The following is an 8,228-nucleotide window of genomic DNA, read 5'->3' as shown; positions in this document are numbered from 1 at the left end:
GGTCCATAAATCCTTGGGCATTGACAAAGTTATTGATATTCAAGCTGTTTACCACAGCAGATCAGTAAACTATGTGAAATTACAACGTTGACTAACATTACATACAGTTAATGTTGTAATACAGATAAACAACCCATCAAAACACACTTATCAGTGAGATAGTATTAAGTGTGACCAAATCAACTATTTGGTACATTCTTAAAAAAAAGAATGCTCTTGTGATCTCAGGAACACCAACAGGCCTGAAAGACCAGAGAAAACAATTATGGTGAAACGTAGAGGAATTCTTTATCTGGTAAAGACAAATCTCTTCATAACACTTGGCCAAATCAAGCACACTCTGCAGGAGGTAGGTATTTCTGTGTCAAAGTCAACAATCAAGAGAAGTCTTCACAAGAGTAAATACCACAAGATGTAAACCAGTATAAGCCTCAACAACAGGAAGACTAGATTAAAGTGAACCAAAAAAATCTGAGAGAAAGCCTGTACAGTTCTGGAACAAAATCCTATTGACAACTGAAGGATGGAACTGCTTGTGATCTTAAAAATATCACCACATCTTATGGTAAGGGCATATGTTGTAAAAAAGTAATGGTTCCTTTAATTATTGTGACTGCTGACAAAGGCAGGAGGATGTACAGAGTTTTATTATCTCCCCAGGATTAAGCAAATGCAAGCCAAACTCATTGGACAGTCCATCACACTGCAGATGGACAACGACCTGAAGCATACTTTTAAAAATGTACTTTAGGCAAAGGATTGGAATGTTCTCCAATAGCAATGACCTGAATTCAACTAAGCATATGCTGAGGACAAAACTGTAGGCAAAAAACAATAAGATAAAAAAATAAGAAGAAAATAAGATGTAAACTAAAGGCCTGGTACACCATCTCTAAGAATATTTTTCTTGATTATTCTTTCATTGTCTGATTTCTCTGTCACTTGTTTGTATTTTGTTGTTGTTGCTGATTTGCTTTCTATTATTGTTAAGGTTTAAATGAATATAGTTAAGCATTGTAACACTGAAAGAAAATAACCTAGCAATACTGTGTTCCATGGTTGCAAATCTTGATCGGTGTACCAGTGTTTAATTGCTGGAGGGTAGTAAATCATCTACCTAATTTATTTTCCTTTGTGTAATCTACCACATTCTCAAGTTAAATTCTCAAAACCAGTAAACTGCTCAACACAATTTTTCATACACACCCTGTTGGCCAGATTTTGGTAAATCTTAATTAATTAATTAAAGATTGGTATTTTTAAGAATCCGATTATTAATTGCAAGTAGACACAACATTTGTTGAAAATAACCATTGAAAGATGGTTCTCATATAAAAATGCTCTCTAATGTATTCTGATCCTTTCTGGCCCATGTGCAGCTTCGAGTAACGTGTGCTTGTACAGCTGTGTTATTGCATCATTGCTCATCCACAAAAAAATCCCTTATAGACCAAATATATAGACATGCGCAATGTCTGATAATATGTTTCTCAAGCTTCCAAAATTAATTCTTTCTTGACAACAAGGTCCTGATGCCCACAAACGTTTGTAATTGGTCTCCACATTCAGAGGCCTCACTATGGCTTCACATGTGTATTCCATCCCTCTTGTTGTAAATATGAACCACCAGTCATCTGAAAGAAACCTGGAGCTTAAATAGAGGCAGTCAAGTTATTTTTATGTCCTACTAACTTATATTTAAGTATGAATAAACCTATAAGGTTATTTTACTTTGGAGCTCTGGTATCTTTGTGCTGTCACGTGTCATGATTTGAATAGATGGGGGTAACTGCAGTTGGCAGGCGTGAGGTGGCTGGTGCCAGTCACCACTGTCTCAAGCTGTTTTAACAACTCAAGGTTAGAGCCAGTGACTTCTGTAATTAGAGTAACCCAAGTCTGTGCCTTCAGCTCATGCCTGTTGAAATGTGGGTAGTGCAAAGTGAAACCCAGGCCAACTTGTCTCAATATATCTAGGTCACTGAACACAAAGTCTAATTTATGGGCTTTCTCCAGAAGAATTTCAGCAGTCCTCAAAGCTGGCAGTAATAATTTTGCACAACTTACCCATTCCATAAGTACAACAGCTCACAAAACTATATTTTTTATTTATTTATTTAATTTTAATTCATTCACACAACCGGCTCTGGAAAAGGAGAAGCTTCATGGCTGTCCAAGAATGAAGAATACATGCCTGGCAAAATATTCAGGAACTTTTCCAGCTTTCCCTGCTGGAGACCTCTGAAATCTATCTACCAGTCATACCCCAAACTGCTTAGGCAATCATCAGTGTGGAAGAAAATACTATACAACTCCTGTTTGGCCTTCATCGTCTTACTTGTGCTGAATGCAGGTTTTTTTTTTTTTTTTGCACACTCCTGTTGCGAGTTGTCTTTTGGAACAAAAACTCTCCAGTGCACACTCTGCACATACACAGTCCAAGTTCCCATTTTAAATCTTGGTGCTTGGTGCACAACAGGGAGGTTTCCTCAGCTTTATAGTCTACTGTATGCATCATAGCCGTGAATGCCTTCAGGGACCTGTGACTACTTTTACGAGTCCTGACACAAAATGAAATTAGATGAAGTATACCTAAGCTATCAATCTGAAATTAGCTAAATAAATCAAAATTAAGCATGATTCATCCTGGTCATTCCAATAAAATAAAAACGATTCCAAACAATGAAAGCAAGGCTTTGTGCTACAGTTATAAAATAAGTCATAAAACACATTCCAAGAAACTTCATGGAGAGAGAAATTATTTGATAATAGTCACCTCTTAATATAATAGCTGCCTTTGGGGATAATCACACTAACAGAATGTGCGATGAGGAGTAAAAGTTTTTCTCTCTTTTTGTGTCAAAACTGTTGATCTACAGCTGAAAGTAAGCATTCTTCACAATTGTGCCATGACCCTGTGCAACAAAAAAAACAATGGGCCCCCTGTTTGTTTGTGTAGAATTTGACTGTGTGACTGGAATGTCCTTCACCCCCACCACCTTTTTAACTCTCCTAGATACTTCTATGAGAAAATGACCATTTATGTGTATATTTGTGCTTCTTTTTCTTAAAAAGACTATAAAATATCTTTGAGCAAAAATAATATTTCTGATTCTAAATGTTTTGATTTATTAATCTATCTAATCTATTAATCAGAGCATTTAGACTCAGAAATGTTTTCGCACACAGATATTTTATAGGCTTTAAATTTAGTATGAATGTTAATTGTATGTACGTTTACGATTCCTAAATTTTCCCTTAGTTAGTGTAAACATGAAAAGTCTTTCCTTTAATCTCTTTAGTCATCTAATGTACCTGAACATCTGTTTGGTCTAAAGACAGGATGATTTCATTATCTTACTTTTTGGTTCTGGTACTGTCTGAAATTTCCTGACTCAGAGCTGGAATTGTGTTGAAGTTAACTGCTACTGCTTACATTTAATACCAGTGAAATACAAGTTCACACAACACTGGGGATTTTCCTGAGTGAACTACAGAGCAGTTCCATACAGAGATGTGACACAATATGAAGTCATCCACTTCTGGTTATACTAGAGTCAAACCAGATGCTGCCTTACTGAGTAACATTTCAAAAATAGTATGTCACTTACTCTCACCTACATGGCATAAAGTGACATCATAGCAGTTCATCTAATATTCCATAAGATGAACAAACCCATTTTAAGCCACGCATTTGTGCACATTTCAAGCTTGAAGTAGTCTTGTTCTATTGGCAGATAACGCTTCATTTGTTAACATTTTTTTCTAGATAAAAGAATAATGGCAATAGAAAAAACTCTAGAAATAGAAAAAAAAGCTTTGATAACTACTAATAATGCCCAGAAATATTTTAAATATTAATATTTTAAAGATCTTATATTGTATTTATTGTAATAATATATCAAGTCATATTGGATCACCTTCACTAGATCCAAATTTTTCATAAAAATGTTTTGGCTTTTGAGACTGCTTAGTATGACTGCATGATGCTTTGGCTAACACACAAAACTCACTTGTAGTTAATCATTTTAACTCACTAAACTTATCGTTTTCCTGTTTTATCTTGGTCAAAAGACACAGAAATTTGTGTTTTGTATGATAACTCTTGTATGTAAATGAAGGTTATGAGCATTAAATGTTACTCTAAATGTATAAATAATCTGCATAATGTAAATATTTTCATAAATTCAAACTTTAGCCATGCTGGAAAGTGCAATTTATGTCTCCTTGGGCTGTGTTTAATACTAGTTAAATACAAAAGTGGTTTTCTTGGCTAAATGACCACTGAGCCACTTATTGCTTCATAAGCAAATGAAATAGCTGCTTGGGGCCTCACAGCTAGCAGAGGTCTGTGTTTAGGACAGGTAAAAAATATAGGCTTATAATAATTGTACAGTAACACATCTTATTTCCAACATAATTTATAGTGCTTTATGTTACATGCATGCCATAAGACCTAGAACAAGTAAGTGTTGTTGCATTTTATGAGATGTTGAATGAAGTCCCAGTTTCAAGGAAAAGGTAAGGTAAGCTCCATGCATAACCTTAATATTGCTCTATGGACAATTCCAACATTATGAATGTGACAACAAACCTCATAGTAGCTAACAGGATGACTCACAGTCGAGACAAGTTTATGATCAATTAGTCAATCTAGACCAGTGGTTCTTAACCTGGGTTCGATCGAACCCCAGGGGTTCGGTGAGTCAGTCTCAGGGGTTCGGCGGAGGTCAGGACACACACCCGACTCATATGATTTGAGAGTGGCACTTGCCAAGGTGAAGCCACGCATTTCTGAACTGGTCTCTGAAAGGCAACAGCAGAAGTCACACTGATTTGCAGTAAATATTCATTATTATGTTTTTGTTTTTGTGTGAAAATCGTTTTAATGGTTTTGTTCTTTGAGCACAATGATTTTGATGCACGGTTCATTTTGTGCACCAGTAAAATATATACCTATGTTTTGAATTTGAAAAAAATCATATTTTATTTTTTCAATTAAGAAGGGTTCGGAGGATGCGCATATAAAACTGGTGGGGGTCAGTACCTCCAACAAGGTTAAGAACCACTGATCTAGACACATTATCATTACAGCTTTTGAGAACAATGCAGACAAATATAAAAAATTGATGTACCGATTTCCATGTTTTAAACACAGCGGTTTAACAGCATTATGGATATGACCAACATTTTTTGGAAAATATAAAACATAAAACATAACAGAGACATAAAAGAGACTTGAATGATCACAGGAATTATGTGTTAAATCCTTCTACAGTTCATCCAAAGAAGTTAAATACTGTAAAATCTGACCAATTTAAATGTGGGTTTATTTCCTCTGTGCTTACAATTTTATGTCTCCATAGCAAAGTTTGACACTTACATGGACTTGAACCAATCAATTTATTCTCTGGTGTGTGAAGATAGCACAGGGACTGCCAGCACAGTGATTAAATAAAATCTTAGGTTTTAATATTCCAATATAAAGCATCAAATGAAGCACTAAGAATTCCAGATTGCATTTCTTGGCCATCAGCAATCCCATTGGCGTAATAATTTTTTGATTATCAATTGTCAAGTAAGCAGTTTAAAGAGTTATGGAGGCCTAATGATACTGGATAAGCATGATTGCCTTAGATAACTGGTGTCAGTGTGGGAAAACAAAGACATAATGAACTTGGGAATAAAGCCAATAAATAAAAACCTTGATTTTAATTTGTTTGTGTTTGTCTGTTTTGTAACTCCATTAGAAACTTCCTCTTTGGTCCACAGTGAACAGTAACGAAAAATTCTTACTTCATCACTGTACTTAAGTACAATTTTCAAGTATATTTACTTTTTCAGAGAATTTTCATTTTAGGACATTTTTGCACAAATTCTAATATCTTTCTTTTTACTTTTCACATTTCAGAAACACACGTTGCTCGTCACTACTTTCAAATGAAGAATTATCATAATCTGTTAACTAAGAACCTGTTACAGGACATAATCTCATTGTGCATTGTGTAATCTCATAACTATGATTTGCAGGAGAATGGAACACTGAATTGCATTGCACTGAACTATTTAAAATATTGCCTTTTCATAGATTATATGATCTGTATATTATGTTCATAGTACATATATATTCATCTGTATATTATTTTCATAGTACATATATATTCATCTGTATATTATGTTCATAGTACATATATATAAATCTGCAGATTTATATATATGTACTATGAACATAATATACAGATGAATATATATGTACTATGAAAATAATATACATGTATATTATGTATATAGTACATATATATTCATCTGTATATTATGTTCATAGTACATATATATTCATCTGTATATTATGTTCATAGTACGTATATAAATCTGTATATTATGTTCATAGTACATATATATTCATCTGTATATTATTTTCATAGTACATATATATTCATCTGTATATTATGTTTATAGTACATATATATAAATCTGCAGATTTATATATATGTACTATGAACATAATATACAGATGAATATATATGTACTATGAAAATAATATACATGTATATTATGTATATAGTACATATATATTCATCTGTATATTATGTTCATAGTACATATATATTCATCTGTATATTATGTTCATAGTACGTATATAAATTTGTATATTATGTTCATAGTACATATATATTCATCTGTATATTATGTTCATAGTACATATATATATTCATCTGTATGTTATGTACATAGTACGTATATAAATCTGTATATTATGTTCATAGAACATATATATAAATCTGCAGATGTATATATATGTACTATGAAAATAATATACATGTACTATCTACATATTATGTTCATAGTACATATATATTCATCTGTATTTTATACTCATAGTACATATATACTTATCTGTGTATTATGCTCATAGTACATACACATCTGTAAATTACTGTTTATAGTCCTATAATACGATTTAATTTAATTAATGTAAATCTTGTAAACACTGTATATCCTGCACTTGCTGCTATTGCACTTCTGGTTAGACCCAAACTGCATTTCGTTGCCTTGTACTTGTACATGTGTAATGACAAAAAAGTTGAATCTAATCTAATCTAATTACTACTTTTATATTTGATGCACCTCAAAAAGCAAGTGCTTTTGAGTTTTTACTCAAGTAGAAAATATTACTTATACTTTCACTGGAGTCATATTTAAACATGGTATTTGTACTTTCACACAGCATTGGCGTCCACCGATGCTTGGTTTGCATCACGTTGCGTTTCAGATGCATTACTGAAATGCTCAGTGAACCACAGACAGCTACAGTTGCAGCCCCTGGCGAAACCTCAGCAGATTATAAAAACCCATCTAATTATATGGCCTGCACATTAGTTCAACTTCCTTGATTTATGCAAGATGTGCACGCACGAGATCACAATATCATATCAGATCTGTTGATCCCTATAATGCATTCGTCCACCCCCCAAAAGAGCTGTTCCTGCCCATTATTACGTCCTTATGAATGTTTCAGCGGTTTAACCTTATTCCCACTGACTCCCAGTAATACCGTTGTTCCTGTTGGAAGCTCGAGAGTCTCCAGAGCGCTTTCTTCTTTTTAATAGAACAGAGGTGCTCTGAACTCCTCAAACCCGGCACATAGTTCACTATAAAACTGCACAGAGGGGGAAAAGGTAAATATGCGCCTATAGGTAAGACTTTACCCTCCAGCTTCTCGTGTCCTCGTCACCGACAGAATAACAGCTGGAGTGACGTGTGACCGTGTTAGTGGGCGTTCAGTGAGTGGTTCAGTAACGGGAGCTGGAACCCCGAGCAGTGTGGATCTGCCTCTCTGTCCGGACAGCGCGGCTGTTCGTCTCCTCTCCTGCGCCAATGGTACGCACAGATTCCCACTAATGCGCGCTGACTGGCAAACTGAGCAGATCGACGAAGGGTTTCCCACAAACTAAACATCCCAACTTGGACTCAAATCGACTTCGGGACTTTTGATGACTCGGATTTGCACACCTGTGAAGGTAAGACAGCACCTTCAATAGTGAGCGGCTTCGTGCTAGTTAAATACACATGCACAAGGGAAATAAACTACCTGCTATCTAACCACCATTCCTTATCAAGCAACTAGTGTGCTTACATTTATGAGCAGATATAGATCCCTTTGTTTCAGTGAAAGCTAGTGATCGTATTGTATTAGGGGTGAGTTGCTTGATCAGGTTGTTCTATAATTA

At 34.7% G+C, this 8,228-nt stretch overlaps 1 protein-coding gene across 4 annotated transcripts in view; it reads left to right on the top strand.

Annotated features, from left to right (window-relative positions):
* Nucleotides 1-7,607: 7,607 nt before the first annotated feature.
* The window catches only part of plekhg2 (pleckstrin homology domain containing, family G (with RhoGef domain) member 2), a 39,916-nt gene continuing 39,295 nt past the window's right edge, over nucleotides 7,608-8,228 (top strand). For all 4 annotated transcript variants that reach the window (XM_046862920.1, XM_046862917.1, XM_046862919.1 and 1 more), the window contains exon 1: nucleotides 7,608-8,018. The gene's annotated coding sequence lies outside the window, so the exon portion shown is untranslated. The remainder of the gene's footprint in view (nucleotides 8,019-8,228) is intronic.

Source organism: Silurus meridionalis, chromosome 12 (genome assembly GCF_014805685.1).
Source record: "Silurus meridionalis isolate SWU-2019-XX chromosome 12, ASM1480568v1, whole genome shotgun sequence".
Lineage (NCBI taxonomy): Eukaryota > Metazoa > Chordata > Actinopteri > Siluriformes > Siluridae > Silurus > Silurus meridionalis.
Note: the sequence above shows the minus strand (reverse complement) of the source record. Positions and strands in the feature narration are given on the sequence as shown.